This window comes from Haplochromis burtoni, unplaced genomic scaffold (assembly GCF_018398535.1).
Source record: "Haplochromis burtoni strain Fernald_Lab_line unplaced genomic scaffold, NCSU_Asbu1 Contig_81, whole genome shotgun sequence".
NCBI lineage: Eukaryota > Metazoa > Chordata > Actinopteri > Cichliformes > Cichlidae > Haplochromis > Haplochromis burtoni.
Genome location: NW_024582442.1, coordinates 2,134,979 through 2,158,667, shown reverse-complemented (window position 1 = coordinate 2,158,667; position 23,689 = coordinate 2,134,979). Strand labels below are relative to the sequence as shown.

At 40.0% G+C, this 23,689-nt stretch overlaps 1 protein-coding gene and 1 long non-coding RNA gene across 9 annotated transcripts in view; one reads left to right on the top strand and one right to left on the bottom strand.

Annotated features, from left to right (window-relative positions):
• The window catches only part of LOC102306177 (septin-9), an 88,042-nt gene that overhangs the window by 10,426 nt on the left and 53,927 nt on the right, over nucleotides 1-23,689 (bottom strand). Inside the window, exon 1 of one of the 8 annotated variants that reach the window (XM_014334574.2) lies at nucleotides 8,445-8,575. The exons of 6 other annotated variants lie outside the window; for them this stretch is intronic. The gene's annotated coding sequence lies outside the window, so the exon portion shown is untranslated. Of the gene's footprint in view, nucleotides 1-816; nucleotides 921-8,444; nucleotides 8,576-23,689 lie in introns of those variants that run through there. One more of the 8 variants, XM_014334575.2, reaches the window with a different exon arrangement.
• On the top strand, nucleotides 12,573-13,907 carry LOC121814765. The gene is made up of 2 exons (XR_006054556.1): nucleotides 12,573-12,751; nucleotides 13,079-13,907. It is a non-coding gene; the product is annotated as an uncharacterized LOC121814765 (long non-coding RNA).

Here is a 23,689-nt window from a genome sequence, read left to right as displayed (position 1 = left end):
CTCTGTGGAATTAGAGTAGTTTAAAATTGGCAGAACGACATCTCTTCACTTTGTTTTTGTAATGATTAACTTCATGTCCTTCTGTGAAATGCCTGCAGATGTTTGTCTAATCACAAGAGAAATATTAAACTTTTAATAAGTTCACTGAGGTCTGCGCATGCCAAAGTCACCGTACCTCTCGAGCTGTGTGACAAATTTACACGACGACAGTGTTTATGTCCGTGTGTCATTAGATACACAGTCCATGTACCATGCTACCCCTCGCAAGGCCTCCCTTTCCCTTGCTCTCTACAGTGCAGTGTTACTGTCCTGCTAATGTGAGAGTGGAAAAGAGTGAGACTGGTGAGGTTGAAACCTGATCCACCCACAGCTAACCTGGCTAACACACACAAAAGCCCTGAGTACATGCTTGACTTTGTGCCTTTAAACATGCTGGTTGCCTTGACTTCACACACTCAGAGTTTCCTCTGTTTGAGCGCACAGCTGATCTGTACGTACACATGCAAATATCAGCCCCTGGACTGCCTGCCAAGAGTTTAACAGCTTTTGGATTCCAGCGAATACTCGACCTGTTACAAGGAGAAAATAGTCCAGACAGCAGGCCAGTTCACCCGTATCACTCTGGGAAATAAATCAACAGGCTGGTAGAAAAGTCAACACACTTCAAACTGGCACTGCACTGATTAATGGAGGAAGAAGAAAAATCTGAGGAATGGCAGTGCTGTAGAAGCTCAAAACTAGCTCATGTTAACACGTTAAGTCTTGCTTTTATAATATGCTCCATTGTGTGTGCAGCCATGTGTCATAGAGACCCACCTATGGAAGCAGCTCTCCTGGCCTCTTCACCACTTCCTCATCCTGTTCCAAAAGTCAGTCAGCAACTTACAGCGACTCACTGCCCTCCACCTCCCCTCTGCACCTCCCCTGTTTCGCTCATGTCTTTTTCCCCTCAGCCTCACCCTTTCCTCCCTGCTCACACTGATCCTCCCTCATCGGTGTTGCCTATTGCACACCAACTCTTAGTTTTCTTGTATCTCTCCTGTTTGAGCCCCTCCTCCTTTCTGCTACTCATTTGGCTTTTAGCTTTGTTATTAAATGTGCTGGATAATACAAAACCTCCATCCTCTTCTTCTCTACACCATGTATTTTCCCTCTGAAATCCCTTGCTGATTTTTTCCTGCGACAGCTTTGTGCTGTAAACAGAGATGTTTGCCAGGAGTTAGGACACTGTGGCAACCAGGGCTCCAACAACAGAGCTTCAAAGGCATGATACCAGGGAAAGCATCAAAGGAAAGAGACATGAACTGAACAAGATGGAATACTTAACATATCATCCAACAGCAGCTATACCTGCAAAGCACTAAAATATAATGATGAGAAGATCATCTGTACAAGCTTAATCTTTTGTTGGAGCTGAAACATTTAATAGATGGTGGATTGTCAGTTACTTGGATACCTGTTTAATCTAATCCAAAGGCTTTACTGTCAGGACTCGTGCACAACCATGAGCTGAGCATCGACCCATTTTCGAAGGGCATAACACGGGATAAAAGAAATTTGTTCTTTTTATTGCAACTGTAGCTCTTACTTCTGCGGTCCCAGCACAGTCCTCATTCCCGGCCTCTGAGCTTAAACACTTTTCTCCAGTTTGGTATGCACACTTCTCATTTTGTGATCAGTGTGGGTTTAAAACAGGAAGAAAAAGTAGGTTTTATGGAGGTTTTTGGTTCTGTGTAACCTTTGTGGAAACAATCAATTACAGTATTTGGTCTGAGGACTTCCTGAAATGAGCCTCATTTCAGAACAATGCTCAGCACCTCTGCAGCATGTCTGTTCTGTTTAATGTTCAGTTACTATTTGCTCATCTTCCACTGTGGGTGGGAATTACAAAAGCTAAGATACAGAGTGAATGAGAGACGGACAGAAAGAGTTGTTGGTGGTAACTAACTGGTTTCCCAGCCAGGAGCACAAAGGCTCTTCAAAAGATTAACTGTCCTTCATGAAACCAATGTACTGATTTTCTCAAGTCAAAGAAGAATTTAACACCATAAACAACTTGGCAAACATCACAACACCACACAAAAGGAGTCTTGAACCACTACCGTGGGAAACCAAACTCTTCTCTACAATCAAAATGAATCACTTCATTCATGGGTAGGACACCTCTTTAGACCTTTAGCCAACTTTGGTAAACTACAAACCCTACGATGTGGTGAGTGAAGCATCGTATCAGTGGTGCAGAGAGTGTGTCAAAGCATCTGGATACACTGACCATTTATTCACCCTCTGTCATGGTTTTTAGCCAGTAATGGCCTTATAAATGTTAACATTTTTTTTTACCTCCACCTGGAAATGTCTGGCCCTGATGGCTTAACAGCTGTTGGACATTACCTCAAACCTATCAAACACAATGGGCTGACTGAAAAAATTACTGTTGAGTCAAATAGGGATGTAAGGAATGACATATTGTGGGAACCTCAGGTATTTTAATATGTTGTCATGCAAACTGATGGTGTAAATCCTTTGGAGGTGGATTAAATGAGCCTCTCAGATGGCTTCAACCGGCCACAGCCTTTTAAGAATAATTATATTGGGCCGCTTCTCAACTCAGCATTTTATGTTTCCCCCCCACTAGTTTCAAGTCTGATGGGAAATGGGCATGCAAAAGTTACATTTGAGAGAAAATGCGATGACAGTTGTGGAATAGGTTTGCTTATGTTGCTGATCAAACAGCACAAGCACAGTTTGGATGAATCAGATTTGTTTTTCAGTGACAATTAAGGGTCATTTAAAAACTTCAGTTTCCATTGTTGCTTGCTTAGTGGTAATAAATCACCCCTGGATGACTTGCACATTTGCCATGCCATTCCTTAGCTCTACTGCTCCCCCTGCATCATGGACAAACAAAATTTATTTTAGCTATTGGAAAGCAGAGTGACTCACTGTGATGCCGTTTTCAATTACAGGCACTAAAGAGGTTTTCTCTTTTATTGCTTCCAGCGGCATCAGATTGCTTTGCTTTTTTGTAAATATAGCCAGAAGTCTCATCTCTGCAGCAAAGCATTTCAGGGAAAAACAGCAAGACACAAGGAAAAGAAGAAGACCGAAGTGTGGAGAGAAAAAAAAAAAAAAAAAAAAAAAAAAAAAGGCAGACGTGTGCAGATAGGCATGAGATACAGAGGAGAAGCAAAAAGGAAGATGGCTGTCGTTGAGTAGGGGGGAGGTAAACAAGATAAGGTCAGTGAGAGGAGGACAAAGAAAGGCATGCAGAGGGGGAGAAGGAGGGGAGGAAAAAAAAGTGTGGATTGCAGAGATTGTGATTTATTCCAGTTTTGGGCCTGGGGCATTCCTCACTAACTACACACAGGCCTCCAAACTGAGATGCAAATACATTCGAATCCAGCTAAACATCTCCCTGTTCACTGGATGGTCTTTTCAAAAGGCACTAAAACTACAAAGGAGTATGAAGAAAAATGTGACTCTGTCGCCTATGTTTAGATGCAGTGTGGCCAGAACCACTGAGCCATGGCTTAGCTGTCCAGGGTGTTGATCTCAACAGGGTGGTGAGCAGGTCAGAGATCATGTTCCCAGTTTAGGTTGGAAAGAGCTGCACTGAGGTTAGTCCCCTCATGACAAACCTGTGGTTTGACCCTTTGAATAAACTCTGTAGAATTTAGAGGAATCCAGAGAGAGAAAAGGCTGGAAACTTGGAGTGTTTGTTATCTGCAACTCTGATTCACTCAGGGCATCTGTAAAACTGATTGTACAAAATCTTTCCCTTCATCGCTTCACTTTTACAACTGTGTTATACAACATGCAGGCAGTTCCACAGTTTTTCTACTATTTTAATGAGCCATAACGTACACAAATGCTTTCTCTACTAAAGCATTGCACTGAATGATTAAATGCCAGGCTTTAAACAAACACTAAGCTACGGATGATAAGATCCAAACAATTGCTCAAAACCTACAGTCACAAAAACTCCTGTTTTTCAAAGGAAATTAGATTTGTTTTATCCAACGTTACATGAAACGGATCAAGAATGTAGTAAATGACACTTGCTGTCTAATGGGTCCATTCATCACAAAATGATTTATGATTTTTAATAAAACAAACTCTCAGCCAGCACCGCCCCTGTGTTACACTGTATTACCCAATGTGGGTTTATAATGATAAAATGGCTAACTGATCCCATTAGCACAGCAGAAAACTGCTTTGTTAAACTAGCCATGATTTGGCTGCTGAAACATCTGAGGCGGCTTATTCTAATAATCAATTAGCATTTTGACCACATGTTGTGGATTCCTGGAAACAGCTTCCAAATCCCATCCTTGGAAAGATCTCCACACCTCCTGCTTGCTTGTGTTTATACACCACTTTGCATTTAATTTAATTATTCATCCCCACTCTCCTCCTCAGTTGTGCTCCATCTCCCTCCCTTCACTCCCAACTGTAGGCAGTTTATACAGTAAGTTTCATCCAGATTGATTGCATCCAGGAAAATTTAGGGAACAGCCACGCATATATTAATTTAATCCATTGTATCAACACCAACACAAAGCTGGTGAATTCCTACAGATAACCTTAATTATATTTGATTGAAAAGGTTAATTGAAAGAGTTTGTGTCCAAGCTCCACGTAACAGCAGGCTTAATTTGTTTCATAGCAATGACAGCTCAATAATTTAGTATCCACCACTAGGCATTAATCCCATCAAGCGATAAAATGCACAAGTTCAGGTTAATCTAAGTGCTTGTTTGGAGCTGTATGTCAAAGACACATTGGTTTACTAATCCACTAAATGGGTTTTGAGATCTTTGTTCTTTTTAACAATCTATTTATGGGCTGGTTAAAAACATCTGCTGCGTTTGTCTTCCATTTACATTCCCATACAGGATGAAGGTGGTTTGCAGTCGTGTCTCATCTTAACGCCGCTAGATTTGTTTTGATGGTAACCCAGATGCCTCTTGAGGAGCGTGCGGGCTGCTTCAAATTTTATTTTATTCAATGTGATAAAAACGACTGATTCTCAAGCTGCCTTTTTTATGGTTGATTTCCCACAAGAGATGGTGCAAACACAGCTGAGAAACTTGTGTAGAAGCGATAAAAATGTATTCAATTACATTGAACTGGGGTTCCGGTAGCCCTCCGGCATTGAATCAATTCGATACCCCCAGACCACATGGGTTTACAACACACACAAACACACAAACCCAGTTTCCCACCCTCTGACAGTGAAGCCTTTTAATAAAAAGGGGAAATTGGTTTGGTGGCAGTGCAAACACTGACTTTAATAACACAACAGCCTGAGTGTTTTTGCAGCAAAGCCGAATTCCCAGACTCATCGTTCAGCTCTCAGGAGAAATGTGCCTGAGAGATTATGTCACCTGCCACTATTTGCCTGGAAATGATATACCCATCTTACTGTGTTCTGCACGTGGCATTTATGTGCATGTTTTTAGAAGTATTTTAATATAATGCAGATGCTTAAAACCAATGATAATCAGTCTCTTAACAACATACAACTTTGTATTTGCAGCATGCAGCATCATCAGCTAGGGTTACTTTGCAGACAGCAGAGAAATGTAAATTACTGTAATGACAGCAGAAGCCCACAGGTTTGTCTAGACTTCCAGAGGAATGTGTTCGGCCTCTAAGCTGTGGTGGTGCACAAGAGAGCTGTTGTCTTTCTAGGCTCTTCAGCTAATTCTTACACCAAGCAGCTCCAAAAGAAAAAAGAAAGAAAGGAAAAAAGGAAAAAAAAAAATCAAATCACTGAGCGCATCAGGTAAGGTTTCACCTATACATTATTAAATGCATGCATGCCTCAATTTACCGTGCGGACACCCAAGTGCAAGCAAGAAGACTTATTGACTCAATTCAAGGCTCAGGCTGATTTAGTTTCAACTAAACATCTACAGTTAAGGAAATACATTCCACTGCAGCAGATCATGCTTTACAAAAAATATTCCACCCTAAAGCAACTGCTAAACTTTACCCTCTGAGTTTACACGAAAGCAAAATGAATCAGGAAGTTGTCAGTTTTGTGAGCGTCTTTGTGGCTAGGCTAAATAATGCATTAGTTATCCATTACCTATTGGCTACTTGCTGACAGTAATAGAGCATGTGGACTGAACCAATGTAATCTCAGTGAATGGGTCAAAGTGTATCAGTGAAATGGTTAGCTGACAGTGAGTGTGGGTCTAGAGGGGCAGGGGGTTGAGGAATCTGACCTCTGTTCGTGCACACGCCTCACCTTAGAAACAACAGTTAGAAGAAGTGTTATTTAAACAAAACAAAAAAAAGTACAGCAAACTCAGTTGAAAAAGTTCTGCTTTTTTTAACATTGCACAGACATAATTATAAATACCAAATTATCTACAAACTAACCAATGTTACTTTAATGCTCAGTTGACTTAAGGTGGACTTAGAGGGCAGCTGTCCTTCACTATTGAGACAGAAGGCTCAAGGTGTTCAAATCCTTAGAAAACACAAACTCACTATTCCATCAAAAATGCTGTCAGCAGCACTCCTCTGACACAGTCTACAGCCTGTGTGCGAGCTGAAGCCTGTCACCTGGGTCCTCTCCAAGTCTCAGCAGCAGTATTTATGGACTGTGTTTGACCCACATACAAAGCTTAAGGGTGTAGTGGACAATAAGTGACGTCACAGTGTCAGTTTAACTTGAAATGTGACTCCTTACTCAAAGTAGTTCACATTTACATGTTACTTCAGTTAATTTCAAGTGAACCACCATCATCTCCTCACCTTTGAAGATTTTAAAGTCGTATATTTATCGTGTGTGGCAGGCAGCATGACACTTCTAGGTCACTGTAGGTGTAGACAGCCAAACACTTGTTACATTAGACCTTAAAAGCGTTCCCTATAAAGGGAACATGAGCTTATTGTGTTATGTAAGTTTAGAATTGTTTTCTTTTAACATCTTCATTGCTAATCTATCAACATCAACACTTGCAGACGACTGAATCATCTCAAAATTTATATGCAACAAGTTACAACAAAAATACGACCGTTTCCCTTTTTCCACTCTTCTCTTGTGGTGAACATCTAACGCACATACATGTACTAGAAACCGCAAACCAGTTATTCAGAGAATCTGCTCCCGGGGAATCCAACAGAGATGAAATGTTATCGATTTTACAGAGCTCCGGTTACATTCATGAAATGTTTTGCATTTCAAACTCATGATGCTAAATTCCACAATAGATACACAATCTTACTGATCTAACTTCTTGACTCCCGATGTGCACAGACAGACAAAGACACGCAAGATGCAGAAGGTAACGATGACCTTTTCAGCTTCCCATTAAACAGTGGTGAAAGGCCACAGTCTGTTCTGCACAGGGGCCACAACAGAGCTCCTTTCAGCAGCTCTGCGTGTGTGTGCGCGCATATGTGTGTGTTTCTGAGGCAAACCAGAGGCGGGTGACTTTCTGAAAAGGTGAGGGGCGGTTGGTGTTTCCACCGGTTTGATATTAGCTGCCGAGAGAAATTCCTTGTATTCTCCAGGTCAACTTTGAATAACAAAGCCTGGATGATAAATTCTGAGGCCCAGCGTTGTTGTCAGCTGCTGCCACATGACCCCATAGCCAAGAACTCGCACTATCACTTTGTCAGTGCTTAAACAAGAGCAGAAAAAGTAGTGAAAGAGAAACCTGATCTGTACAGAGCTCATAAAGAAACACTAATCTGAGGCTAGCCTGTTCTACTTTCCTAAAAGGATTCCTTCACTGTACTTTCCAAAAGCACATCAAAGCCTACTAACCACGTGTGTGGTGCTTACTGTCCACTCTGCATACGTATTTAGCCTGATAATATGTCATTGTCAGCAACAGCAGTCCAGTGTGTGGACAACGTCAGGAGGAAGGAAACAAAAATAAAACTGGGAGTTTAAACAGAAAAAAATGGGGTTGAACATGATGGAACATCCCCCTGGATACATAAACAGACGTGTGTGAGTCTGTGTGTGTCTGTGTGTGTGTATTACACAGAGAGATCGATTACAAAGCGTGCCACACAGCAGACATGCACAACATTTAGGAGATGAAAGACAGAATACAAAATCTGAACAATGGTAATTATCCATGAAAGCATGCTCACACAAAAATGAGAAAAATATCCCAACCTGAGATCCTGAGCACCGTCTGTGAAATACACAGCCATGCTTCTTTACAACAAACAAATTAATAGCCACGTGCATATTTAAGCTTGGTTAAAACACATCAGTAACATTACATGTTTGAACAGCTGGACTCAAAAACAAACAGTTTTCTTCTTTCTGCTAAGAACACAAACACACAAATCGAGAACAAAGGAGAAAACTTCCTTCCTGCACTTCCAACTGATTTTTAACACACACACACAGCTCTACACACACATGCACGCACACACTTACGCTCCCTGCCAGTATGCAAAGCACTCACCGTGTGTGAAGTGTTTGTGTGTATGAGCTGTCCCCTGCCGAAGTGCAGCGCTCCAGTGAGAGGCCAAACTCTGCTGTGGCTCTGGAAGCTCCCTGCCTGCCCCTCCCACCCATGCCTGTCATGTGACTCTGCACGTAAGGCAACACCATACGCCCACTTCCTTCAAATAACCCCGACCCTCCCTCTGACAAATAAAAGGGAAAAACCACCCCCACAACTTCCAATGCAATAAAAAGTAAATGTTAGCAGAGAACGGACAAAGAGCGTCAGTGGCTGCAATAAAGAAACAACAGAAGAGCTGTGTGTGCGTGCGCCTGCAGCTCTGCAGGCTTTAGGCCAGCTTCTCCTCAAGTCCCACATTAAAAAACAAAAAACTAAATTACTTTGTCTGGACTCCTTATCTCCTCATCTTTACGTCAAACTACTAACACTCAGTCCCTTTAACAAATCAGTACCCTCCATAAATCAAGACTCACTGATTTCTTTTCCCCCTCTTTGCAAATTTTATATCATATTGGCTTTTACAGTAAATCATTTAAAAGAAAAAACAAAAGAGTAAAAACATTTTAGATAAAGCCAAAGAAATCAAGCAGACAGAGCAGGGGATATGATGACATTTATCCTTTTTTAGAAAAATTCACAGGAAATTGTTGTTTTTTTAACGCAGCTTTTGTAAGTACTGAATAATCCCACAGCAACTAAACTGAAATGTTTGGCAACAGTCAAGAGCCTGGATAAGATAACCTCGGACATTTCAACAGTAAAAAACATTACAGGGATGATGTACAAACACTTTAATGCTGTTACAGTAACAATAAAAGCCACATGTATACATAGTATGACAAAGTATGAAAAGCAATAAAATAATATAACATGAATCCATGTATTAGGCAGGTATATTTATTTATAGCATATATTAGATTGTATACTGTAAACAGATGTATAAGATGAGTTAGATGGGGGTAGGAATGGCTGACCAGGATATGGTCAACATCTTGTTCTTGTTTTCCTCTTGAATATGATGGCTTTTAATGATTGTGTTTATTTGTCTTTTATTCCCTAATACGTATTGACACTTGTTACTTATATGTTCAAAATAAAGATTTGATTATGACAGTGCAAACACCAACAACTATTACTATTTTCCAGTGAAAATATAAACAAGATACGAAAAGACGAAATCTAAAGAATGGCAAAATGAGATGTTAAAAACACCTGATCCCTTATCTTCCAGTACCTGAGAACAAACCAATCACTTTGGCTGATTACTACTCTTTGGAAGTGTGTATATTCATGCCAGATTAAAGAGGAAGGGAACAGCTGTTTTCAGGCTCACAGGAAGTGTAATTACACACCAGTGCAGCAACTTGAGTTTAACCTTGCAGCCACACACACACACACACACACTCACTCACTGGGCAACACCTGCATTCCTTGAAACGAACAGTCAGGTTCCTGAAAAAAAAAAACCAGGCGTAATATGTTGGAGAGACGTGTCATTACTCAAACTCAGAGGCCAAAATAAACCAGGGCTTTTAAACAATGTCCATCTAACGAAACTGAAACATCAATATGGACCTTCTGAGTCCTGCACAATACCAACACACGATTCATTAAATCCGACACACAAACATAGCTGGACTTGTAACTGTGATAAAAACCAGGTTTTTACCAAATATGGACGTAAAATAAACCCTTGTTGTCGTTCGTTTTACAGGGTGGAGAACCCTGCAATTTCCCCCAAACTCGGGGCCCCGACTCTCTTACAGCTTTTCGCTCTTTGACCTTTTTCGTTCTTTTCAACTCACTCTTTCTGAAGCTCACCTTTATCTCCCCAATAAAAACCTGATGTTTAAAGTGGAGACACTGGAAATGTAGATAATTCTGACAGCACTTAATAATGGGTTTAGGAGCTGGTTTATTACTCAGCTGCACTTTATTTCACCAACACGACACAATCATCTTTGAAATCTTCTTCTGTGGATTATGCAGATTATACAATAGGAAGACATAGCATAGCTTTTCACTCCTAATATGCATTGCAGCAGTGCCAGTGATGAAGCAAGCCATAGATAGTTTAAATAAAAAGGGGCAAAGGTCATGACTTAAGACAAATTAAAATCCACATTTAGGAAGACTAAAGCATCATCCTGAAGCTGTGTGCATAAAACTGTGCCACTCTGAAATCGAAACACAAACTCCTCTTCTCAACATCACTGCCACTCAGGAGCTGCTCTCCAAAGGTCTCACTATTAACTTGTCTTTTTTAAGCCTAAAATAGACTTTTTATGAGATACAAATTCCCTCTTTCAGATTTTCTTCTTAAAAACGCTGACTCCTGAGTGAACCGTGCATGCATGCAGCGTGGGCCAACCATCATTTGTTTGATTTGACATAACTTGGCAGACTTCTTTATTACAGAGCTGCTGTGCTGCTGGGGACACGGCCTTCTTAAATGAAAGAAGAAAAAAAAATATCTTAATTTTGAAGAGAAGGAGACAGAAAGCCGATGTCAGGGGCTGAAGTTTGTGGGCCACGCTGAGCCAAGATGGTGTCATGTACTGGCAGGCAGAGCATGAAGCTGCCTGGCTGACCCCTGACAGTATTCCTTGCAGTTGGACTTTCATAACACAGAGATACAGAAGAACCATAGATTGACTGGGCGCATTACATTAAAGGCATCACAGGTTGTCTTTTTCCTCCATAGGAAAATAGTGTAGTGTACGACTAATACAGAGGGCTGCAACACATCTTAAATCAGTATTCAGTAGACTGCAGTGCACGGGGTGTGTGTACAGTTCTGCTATGAACCATCTTAGACTGATAAATGACACTACCAAAAATAAATAAATAAAGGTTCGTTAGCTGACATGCATGCTGAGGTTTCTAAAAAACAAAAAAGCAAGTACAGAAAAATTAAATCAACAGCAAGGATCTTATTCATTTCTGCAACACTCATGCTGCTCATGTGAAAGATGTGGGTGGTGGCCATGGAGAAACTAAATGTTTCCTTTGTGTGTGTGTGTGTGTTTCTACCTCACCCAGAAGGAATACTTAAGCCTCCGTACAGGATAAAAGGAGAAACTTGAGCATGTCTTTATGTGCAAACATTTGTGAGTTTACTTAACCTAAAAATCTATTGTGCACCGTCACACTGTGACGCTTGGATTTCCATTTGGAGATGAAGAGTAAACACTCGCAATGTAAATAACATTTAGGGGCCAAATTTAGGGCAAATCTACCGGAAATTAATGTAGGTCAGTGTCCTCTGAAGTAACAGAAACACTGTGTGTGTTGTGTGTTGTGTGGGTGTAGTGGGGGGGGGGGTTGTTGAAGATTGTCACATGAATCCAATTCTCTGGGGAAAGAGGAAGTATCCTGACTGAGGAGGATTTGTAGTAAACAGCTGAATGAGGCCCTCTCAGGGTTCTGAAAACAGCTCCTTCACCCTCCTCCACCCGATGTGTGTGTGTATGCCGACACTGAGCCGCTCAGCTTTGTGTTTGTGTATTGTGCTTCTTAATGTATAATACAGTGGACTTCAACGTATCTTTGACAAACGTTTTCCAGCTCCAGGCGCTACCTTCCAGGTGCAAGGCCAACTACCTGTGTGACAGCAGCATCTGCTGGTAGCTGGTAGAGTTGCAGCAGTAGAAGCAGCTCCACAAGCTTCAAAACAGCATGGGTCAGTCTCCAGCATCAGCTTTGCACTGCAAAACTTCAAATCTAAAAATTTGGCAAGTGTATATTTAGTTATTTTAACATGATGAAACTTAAAATTTGAGTTGTGATGCAAACATCTTTGTACATAAGAATAATCGTAAAGTTTTTATATGGTGACAGAACCTACAGAACATCTTTAAACAATGAAAACTAAAATAAACAAAATATAAATGAAAACATAACCATTAAAAACACGTGTACACTATTTAAAATTCACTCAACTGCAACGTGAGAGACTTGACTGCAATTTCAGTCCCTCACCTCTGCAGTCGGGCAGACACACCCATATTCAGACTTTGGATTAAATGACCTATAATAAGCTTTTGTATTTTAACAGAATCAAATTACCACAAAAAGAAAAAACAGAACAAAATAAAAACACACTGAAATGCAAGCTGGTTTTGCTCTTTTACAGTGAAGAAGTCTTTTTTAACAGGCAGACTGTCAGATTTCCTCTAACAACAAAACAACTGGCAAAGCTTGTTTTCCTGGTTTCGTTTATAAGGAAAGTGAAATCTAAAGGGAGTTACTACAGCCTCACACAAACATACAGACCAGCCATCGAAAGCAGCAGATTTACACAGGTAAGCGTCTTGTTTTCTTGTGGCTACATTTTTGCTTACTTTTGCTCTCATGACTGCTGACAAATTTATACCCAATCACTAATGCAGCATTTATCAGGTGACAAAATATTTACAGATACAATGAAGTTGACTGTTTTTTGCATTAGATTTCACTATTTCACGTTCGCTCTATAACGAACAAATCATTTATTCTAAATGATCTTTTTATTAAAGAGTCTCTAGATTTTATATGTCTGACTGAGACGTGGCAGCAAAATAAGGATTATGTCCACTTGAATGAAATCTGCCCGTCTGGCTGTTCTGTCATTGGAACTCCGTGTCTTTTAGGACGTGGTGGAGGACTTGCTGCTGTTTACCAGGACAAACTCATATGCAAACTGATGACCTCGGACTTCTTTTCTTCATTTGAGTCACAGATGATGAAGGTCTGTTCCCTGAAAACCTTTTACTGTATTTTAATCTATCGACCTCCTGGACCTGCTGGGGTCTTTCTAACTGAATTTAACGACCTTCTGACATCGATCATTAAACTGGAGAAGGTTGTAATATTGGGAGACTTAAACCTTCATATTGATGACGCTTCCTGTAACACTGCTGCTGAGCTCATCACTATCACTGAGTCTTTTAACTTTAAGCAACATGTTTCTGGCCCCACACATACAAAGGGCCACACTCTTGATCTTGTTTTCTCCCTGGGTTTAAATATACATGATGTATGTGTGGAAGATGTCCATGTGAGTGACCATAGTTATATATTCTTTAATTTGTCATTTTACGTGGATCCTTCACCTCCTAAATTGATGATCCAAAGGCGGATTATAAACCAGGATGCTGCTAGAAGGTTTTCTGCCATGTTTGTCCCTCGCATGGCTCAAAATGATATGGATTCACTTATTTTGTCTTTTAACAATCAATGTAAATCTATTTTAGATACAGTGGCACCTCTGAAACTAAATGTTGTCCATTCTTCAAATTTCTGTCCCTGGATAAATGAAAATATTCGAAATTTTAGGAGATATTGTCGCAAATTAGAACGTTTATGGAAGGCTTCCAAGCTTGAGGTCCATAGGGTACATCTCAAGGAATCAATTTTCTCACTTAACGACATGATAAAAAAATGCCAGAACTGAATATTTTGCTAATCTAATAGCTTCAAGCGGCTCTTTTTTGCTTCTCATCCGTAAATAATCTGCTCTTTCACGTGATTCAGTTTATTTTGAAAAGTCTCAACAGGATCTTGAGCTTTATTGTGAAAGGTTTATGTGGAAAATAAACAAGCAGACACGCGATGGTTTTTCCGTTGTTGCTAACGACAACTAGAGCTGGGCGATATGAGATTTTTTCATATCACGATATGTTTTTTTCATTTCAGGCGATAACGATATCTATCACGATATAAGCCAAATAACTATATTTGTAAGATTTAAATGTGCCGTTGCTCACAAGTAAAATGTGAAATAATCAGCAGCTTGTTTTTATTTAAATATTTATTTCCCATAATAAGTTCAACAGGGTAGATGTACTTAAGGAACATGAGACTTTTTCAGATAAATAAAGGCAAATATTGCAAACTACACAAAAGGCAGCCGCTAAAGCGTTTAAGTTTCAAAATAGAACAAACGAAACAGACTAAATTGTCAATTCCACTTAGAAACAAAATATTAATTCTAAAAATAAATCTTAGTTTGTTTTACAGAAGAACAGACAAAACTGACTAACTTTTGTCAATATCAAATAAACTGAGAACTAAAAGGAAATTCTCAATCTCTCCTTGTTGTATAGCTGAGCTTTTCAAACAGTTTTAACAGTTACTTTAGTCTGACAAAAGCCGAATGACGAATTAGCGCTTCCAGTCAGAGACTGAGGCTACGTCCACACGTACACGGGTATTTTTGAAAACGGAGATTTTCCGTTTTCGTTTTAAAAAATAATCCCGTCCACACATAAAGGCAGAAATGAAGGAAAACGCTGCTATGAACATGCCAAAGCAGCAGGTGGCGCTAGATTCCTAACCGTGCAGAAATGTTGGCCAATCAGAAGTCTAGAAGCCTCGGTGGGAAAAAGTAAACAAAGCTGGGGCATAGAAGCAGAACCGAGTCGTATGTGTGGAGGGACAGTAACTGTGTGTATATGTAAGCATTTAAACACTGCAGAGAGTAGAATTAACAGTAACAGTATTGTAGAAATTCATTTCACCGAAACAATAACGTGGCGCACAGTGTGACGCATGCACCAGTTTATTGTATTTCCAGACTTGCTTTCGGCACAATTTACAGTGCACGCTACTCTGTTTTTTGTCAGACTTGAAATAGCCGAAATACCTTCACACTACGGAACTTCTATGGCTCTTCCGTTCGACAATCTCTCCGGCATTGGAACCATCATCTGTTTTCTCTTCGGTCACGCTCGGTTGATTTTTCTAGTCGGCACACTCATTTCCTCCATTACGCGCTGGCTCCATTACCCGCTGGCTGCTTCCCAAACAAACACACGTGCGGCTTGGCACTTGTGCTGTACGTAACAAGTCACGCGACGTGACGCTGCGGCTGTGATTGGTTCGGCTCTGCGCTACTTAATTTGGATTGGCTGACCTTTTTTTTTTTTTTTTTTTTTTTTTAAGAGGACAAGAGCGGCGAGGTCTATCGCGATAGCTTAATTTCTCTATCGAGTAAAAGTTATATCGCGATACATATCGTTATCGTTCTATCGCCCAGCTCTAATGACAACGCATAAAAACAAGCACTTGTCTGTCTGTAGTGTGGTTAAATATAAGAGAAAGAAAGAACTTTAAGAAATGAATATAGTCACTACAGTGGTTGTGTCCAAATTCATGGGCTGCATCCTCCTGAGGACTCAGAAGGTCGGGTAGGCCGGAAGTAAACGGCTGGGGAAATTGGACGGTCTAGCTTCTGATTAGCGTCACCGCTGTCTCGGTGGAGTTTAATAAACTCGGCCGTCTGCTCCTTGCTATCTAAAATATAACAGGACACTGGCGTAAATTCTCGACCGTCTCACACTTCTGTTTAATCAGTTTTCTGTTTGACGTTTATTCAGCTGTGTAAAAACCAAGGAGGAACCCACCCGGGGGATTAATAAAGTTTTATTTTATCTAATCTAATCTAATAACTTTAATCTCAGCCAAACCGATTTACTCACGAACAAACAAAACACTGAAAAAAGCCCAACAATAACATTTTTAGGTTGTCTAAGTGACTTATATATTACGTTTAACCTGAGTAGCGAAAGTCCGCGGTGATCTGAAAATGATGTGCCGGGAGTTGTGCCGTTCTCGGCGGCTTCAGTGACCCTCGAGCTCCCGACTAGCTATCGAGCTGGTGGGTAGCAGAGTCTCCGAAAACGTCGAAGCACTTTTGCAAATATGCGATATCTTGATAAACCGAGCAGATATTTGATGTTTACACAGCTACTTCTCCTGAAAATATGTTAAAAGTTTATTTTGTGACCCAGAAAATTAATGATTTAAAACTTAGCGGGCCAGCCTATGTTGGAAACGCATTGGCGCTCGTCGCACAATTTTGGTCGGCCAAGGACATACACCCAGTACCGCATCCTCTCACGAATAGTCGTGCCCGGCAATAGCATGATGAGCGACGCATGGTGGGTAGCGTAGACGTCTCCGCAATAGACATGTCGCGAAGCACTGTATTGTCTAAATCGAATTTGCGATATCTTGATCAAGACCTGAGCATCGATGATGCTTGATGTCTGTACGCTGCTGACAGTCATACTTCGGTCTACAAATGCGGCTCGATCAAGATATGATGTAAGAATGCTTTAGCTTCTCATGTGAACTTTGCGACAGAAACGATACAGTGACCAGTCAAAGATGAATGAATTATTAAACAATACTTAGTCACGTAAACGGACCGTCTCATATGTTGTGAAACTGGACAGACTCTTGACGACAATGCGAAGACGCATAGCGCTATGATTCTGAAATTTGCCACGAAAAACCACCCTCAAATGAAGATAGGGTTGTACGGCTGCATGAGGTCTTATAGATCGATTTCCTTCGGATCGCGTTTGACAAATGCTATAAACGGATATATACGGAGTGATGCAGCGATCTTTGAATACCGTAAAACTGTGGAGATGACAATAAACAGAGGAAATTGAACAAATGGATATTTGCTGTTGACAAAAAGGAAATGAACAAAATGAAGACTAAAACAACCAAAGCAAGCAACCAATCATTCCAACCATTAGGTTGTCCATTTCTTCTTGTTGCAGCCTCTCTGTTTCCAGTGTCCCATGACTGGGAAGCGTTTACACGATGTATAGGTGAGTTGTCCGTACAAGCCCTTCTGATCTCTCTTAGGAGGTTAGTAGAGATCAGGTACGTTTGTTCTGGATCGTACTCTGACCTTTGGTAGTCAAATGTCTGATAATGCTGTGTAATATAGACTTGGTCTACTGTCTGTGACTGCTCCCTGACTCTAATTATGATTCGGGCCCTGTTTCTCCTATGAGATGGAAGCTGGAGTGATGTCTGTTGATTGACATTGCCAAGAGTGTAGTATCTGTACCCCCTTGGCAATTCATCTAGCAACCCCTCAAAGTTGCCGTAATGATGTGAGCCATAATCACAGTGTGGGTCAAAGTTCAGTCGTATGACACCATTTGTATCAATTTCAATTTTGTTGGCAAACCAGCGGAGCAATTCTTGGCTCTCCATAGGTACCGCTTGGCCAAATCTGACTGACTGTAGCTCACTGATTGAATTGAGCATTCGTTTTACAGCTGAAACTGATGTAAAGATCAGAAGAGCCACACAGCAGCAGATGATCTTTCCTGACATCTTCATCAGCCTGTAGAGAGATTTAAGTAGTTAGTGCATAGTGCATGCATTTATTGTCCTTACAAGTTTTTTTTTGTCATGACTTGCCGGATCAAGAGTTCATATCAATGAATAAGAAAGGACTACCCTGCTGAATGAAGAAATTTACTCCTTAATACTGATTGAAAATGTTTTAAAAAGCCAAAAAGAAATAACAAGTGTTACACGATTAATTTCGTTTCCACCTCTTAATTCGAAAGGTCTAGAGATGAAGAAACACATATAACCTTGGGCATTACAAACATTGTTGTTGTTATTGTTGTCAAGAGGCTGGCCTAACTATGAAGAAACCAGAGTTTTTCAATTACCTGGATTCACTGTGATCAGGATACTGTCATACGACTGATAACTTGTCAGTGTAAGCTGTATCGATTACAAAGTTAAAACTATCAAATGCTTTAATCACTAAGATCACGTGTCAGACTATGTCTAGATACACTCCATCTGAATGTGATGAGTACTGTAATGTTCATCTTGTAAATGACGATCACACCAACTCACACAGCTTTGTGCCTGTAATGATAGTGAGGCCAATATTTATGTAATCACACTGCTGAATGTGAGATTCTAAGACGATTCTAGAGACTGCTGTATGGTAAATTCACCATCACCTTGTAGATCAGATGTTCAATAATGTTGATTGAGTTCAGAACCAATAGCAGGTAGACTTACCTGTGTAACTGTGCTATGCTGCTCTCTCAGATAGGCTGATCTATTTCGCTTGTGCCTGTGAAGATCGTGACATGACTTTGTAAGCTCTTACTGTATTGAATTGAGTTTCATGTCGTTTTACAGCTTGTAAATCAATGATCCATGAGTGAGAAGATCAGATAGATTGACCAGTACATGTCAGCAGAACGAGGATGATCTTTCCGTTGACGAATCATACATACATCGATGCGTTCATGTAGATTGAGATACTTAAGTTCTAGCTTCTCGGTATGTTTAAAGACAATAACAACATGATCTTACTAGTATTCTGGTCCTTACTAGTTAGTGGCAGTCACGTGTCTTGTTAACATGCTGATTAGTTGGCCATTTATGAGTCATGGTCCTTGAACTATGATAATAGAGAGTGACTATTAACTTTAGTCAATACCATGAGACGTCCCTACCATAGTTTAAATCGAGCTTATTCCTCTGTCTAGAGAAACTGTTACAGTACAGAATCCGTTACATCATTATGTTTTTACTTTGCTTGTCTTGCTCAGATACTGTTAGCAACTCACGCAGTAGCTCTCTCTACGCAATGTACCCAGTTAATGTATTTTACTTATTTATGTTTTAGCCATGCCTTGTCTAACCTCTGTTCTGAAACGCTATTATTTTCTTCTGGTATGCGTATGTTTTTCTTGATGCATTACTGTTGTTAGACTATTATTGTTTATATTTCAAAGAGTATCTAATGCAGTGATATATAAAGAGGTATCGTCCGTAGTCATTAGTAATTTTGGCTTTTAATCATTCCTTTTAATAAACTAGTTGGAGCGTTTACGTTTATGAGGATTAATAACTGCTATTGAAAACAAATTTCTACTATGATATTCCAAATTCCAAAATTCTTTAATTTGTCTGCCACATTGACTTACACTCATAGTCTCTGTTAAAATGATCTAATATAAGATTTCCTCATGATTGTTTTTGAGCTTAGAGATTGATGTTTTTGTGTTATGATCTGTAGTCATTATATAAAAACTTGAGATTATTTCTGTGTCCAAAAATATGTATGTGTCACAGCTCATGACTTTACTAGAGTAGATTGAAACATTTGCACATAATCCGTGTCTGCTTTTTGTTTGAGACTAGAGGTTTTTGTTTGTTTTAATGAAGGGTAATTGGTCTCTCATACTGGCTGCATTTTTGGTCTTTTGCCATTATCAGGACGTGTAGAAATTTACTATTACTTTTTTATTTTATTATTACTTTACTATTATATCAGCTACATTTTGAAACTTGGAAGATACAGATGGATTTGAATCAAGTGAATCGTATATTTATTTTAGGCCAGTAAGTCACCAGGGCATGCAGTTAGTTTACATTGTGAACAATGCACATATATCTAATATGTGCATATCTAATACAACTTTTGAATCAAGACTGTTATAACACATCATTGAAAATGACCATCTCACGCTTGAAAATACAGTTTAATGAGCACAAAAGTTTCAAGATTACAGAGAAAATACAAAAGCATCAGTCAAATACACTCTTAATCAACATGTCTGTCATTTCTCCATCAGGATTATTGTCCTTGAGCCTCACTGGATGAATCTGCTGGGAGTCACTACTGTTAGATTAGACATGAGTAGATATTGTACAGATGATGCACAGTAAGAACCATTTTGAGTAGCTAATATACAAAATATTGATTTTCACTGCAAGCATGCTGTGGGTCTATCCATTTAAAATTTTCAAACTTGGCACAAAATTAACTCATATTAGAGAGTAAAATTAACAAGTGAAAAGTGGAAAGTTTTATAACACTTTTTTACAAAATTTCTCATCAGTCATCTAGTGGTACAGATGTTGCAACTGGCTAATTGTTTTTTCTCAAAAGAAGTGAAGACCAAGTTCAAAATAAAGATCCAGATGGTTTTCTGGTCCAACAGTTACAGTTAGTTTGAGTCTATCTTGGAACAAGTTTTCTCTTCACATTGTTTACTCATTTTTTATTTGCTGCTGCAAACAAAAGAGAAAACAAAACAGCAACTACCAAAAACACTGCAAACAACAAACGACATAAGAAACCTAGACAGTCTTGAATGTTGCTCCATGAATCATTTCTTCTTGATGCCAACTGGACTTGGCTACAGTAGGATTGTACTGGCCCAGCATACCCCACAATGTGGAACAACAGTCCGAGAGAAGCAAGGTGATCCCACATGTTTCTGATGCGTTCTAACTGTAAATCATTAGCCCTGCGTCCAAAGCGATCCCTAAGATACCTTAATGATATCATGTCATCACTGTCCATAGAAAACTCTCTGATCTCTCTTAAGAGGTTGGTAGTGATCTCGTACGTCTGATGTCGATCATAATCTGACCTTTGATGGTTAAATGGTTGATAATGCTGCGTGATATAGACACGCTCTACTTGTCGCACTCCATATGCCTCCCTGACTCTAATAACGACTCGAGCTCTGTTTCCATGTCCTGACTGGGCTCGGACATGAGGTGGAAGTGGGACTGATGTTGATGCATTGATGTTACCGATGGTGTAGTATGTGGATCCCAGCGATAGTTCAAACAGCCCCCCACTGTTGCCATAATAGTGGGACCCATAATCATGGTTTGGGTTAAAGTTCAGATGTATGACATCGTTTCTGTCAATGTTAACAGTGTTGGCAAACCAGTGGAGCAGCACAAGACTGTGGATCGGCACAGACTGGCCGAAGCCTACTGACATCAAATCATTGATTGAATTGAGTGTTCGTCTTACAGCTGACACAGAAGTCAGGGTCAGGAGCAGAGCCACACAGCCACACAGCACAGTAATTCTTGCTGACATCATCATCATCCTGTAGAGAAATTTACATGTTTATTAGTTTTATTGTTCGTCCATATTTTAGCCCATGCTGTCATTGTGATCAGTGATCTAATAATTACCGTAATTGTCGGGCTATAAGCCGCTACTTTTTCACAAGCTTTGAACCCTGCGGCTTTTCTATGGATTGTTCCTGATTTTTGTCATATCGTAAGACGATTTGTTTTGTTTGTTCCGCTGTTGTACGGCACTACGTTGCCTGGCGGAAGGGCATGTGATCAGACACACAGTATCGGGGTTCAAGAGTGGTATGTTGGTCACGTGTCCATCCGCCAGGCAACATAGTGCCGTACAAGTAGCGCGAAAAACAAACTTCAAAGTAGCGCTACGCGTTCAGCGGGAGTCGTGGATGGTGTGCGGCAATAAACTTGCGAAAAGCAAGTTATGCTCAACTCCACCGGTGGAATCTGACAGCGTGGAAAAGTGTGAAAACATCCATCCATCCACCTGAGCCTAAAAGGTAGTCTGAATCTATTTTTCTGGTGTGCTGTAGGTTATTGTTATGTACTACATTTGTTACTCGTTTATGAAGCACAGCACATGTTTCGTACTTGTAATTACCGCTACTTGTACATATACCTAAAAAGTTGTGCAAATATGTACCCATAACTTGTTTTTCAAAATATTAATAAAAGGGGTGTGTCTCCAAACAGCCATCTCTTTCCTGACAATTCCCTTTGTGCATATTCTCTTACATATGATAAGTCAACATTGAAACACCTGCGGCTTTTAGTCAGGTGCGGCTAATGTATGTACAAAACAGGATTTTCCCCTGATTTTAGCTTGTGCGCTAATATTCAGGTGCGCTTTGTAGTCCGGGAAATACGGTATGTAATGTTTTCATTACCATGCAATCATTTGTCCTACTGTGTATTTAAAACGGGTTTCACAGGTATTTTCTATGGAACGCCAGGACTGCCATAATGAATTAATTAAATACACCATTAAATAATTAATTAAATGTGGCAATAATTAATTAAAATTGGAATTAATTAATTAAATAAATAGTTATGACACATGTAATTAATTAATTATTGACACATTTAATTAATTATTTATGTATTTCACATTTTAATTAATTATTGACACATTTAATTAATTATTGACACATTTAATTAATTATTTATGTATTTCACATTTTAATTAATTATTGACACATTTAATTAATTATTTAATGATATATTTATTTATTTCATTTTGGCAGTCCTGGCGCCTGGCTCTCATCATGAAATAATTTTATCTGTCAGCCTCACCCATCAAACTCAGGGGGCGGGGTTAACGCTGCCCATGCAGCTTCTCTAACATTTGATTGGTTGCCGTGCAAAGTAAGTCAAAACAGGTCGATCCTAGATAATCGATTGCTTGTGTAGACTTGGGGCAGCCAGGTATCCCAGAATGCAGATCAAATCACAGGCAGCAATGGTGGTGGTGTAGTTTTAAAATACCCCGTTTTTCTGTCACCAGCTACACTTTTAACAGTGTTTTAGCCGCGAATGTCGCGACGTATGTCTGGTCAGGTTGTCAACATAGAACATGTTTGCAAAAGTGCTCAGATGTTTTCAGAGATTTCACTAGCTCTGCTAACAATTAGCATGCAGAGTGCACCGAGGGGGTTACGTTAACCGGTTTGTTTACATATTCCACTCTCCGTGTTCCACATGTTGCATTCGCAGATTCTCATTTTCACCGAACGATCGTCTCTTTCCGCCTGGTCTTGTGTCTCTGTGCTTCTGTAACATAAAGAACGAGCTGACATTTTTCTCACGAAACCAGCGATCAGCTCAACAGACCCTCAGTTTACCTGCATGCATCCTCCTCCTCATCTGTCAGCTGTTTAACACCTGCTGCTAATTCAAGAAACACGCCTACGTTACCTGGTGATAGTCACAGTTTAACTGGGCAGCCGGTGCTCGATATAAAGCAATGTCAGCGCATTTTTCTGCACAAGATAAGTAAATATAGTGTTTTCCCCGAGCGCAGAGCTGCTGGAGCTTGTTTCCTTACAGAGCACTTTATAGGCGAACCAGCTTCATCAGCGGCTGATGTCCAATCACCGGCACACAGCTTTGAAACCTCAGCTGAGTTTTAGCTCTCAGTGGTTAAACGCTGGACTTCATTCACTCAGGTTCTGTCTGTCGGGTCACGTTTACTTCGCTGTTTTATTTACAACTGAGCAAATCGGTTTGGCTGAGGTTAAAGTTACGTTTCATAACTGCATAGTTTCACAGACGTTTAATGGTTCACTGGCACATGTGTTAGACTGAACTATCATCTAAATATCATCTGTTTTTTAATAGTTATTCAACTGTATTCTAAGCACCAGCTGTCTGTTAGAATGTGATTTTTTTCTCTCTCTGTTGGCAGAGGTATAAAAATGCGCAGGAAAATCTGACGTGCATGGCAAACTTCACCGACGATATTTAGGGAGGAATAAACACACATCAAACATAAATGAACCATTTGCCTGTCTCCATAATTGAGAGCATTTTCTCTTCTTATGTCAACACTCTCTCTCTCTCTCTTTTTTTGCTTTTTC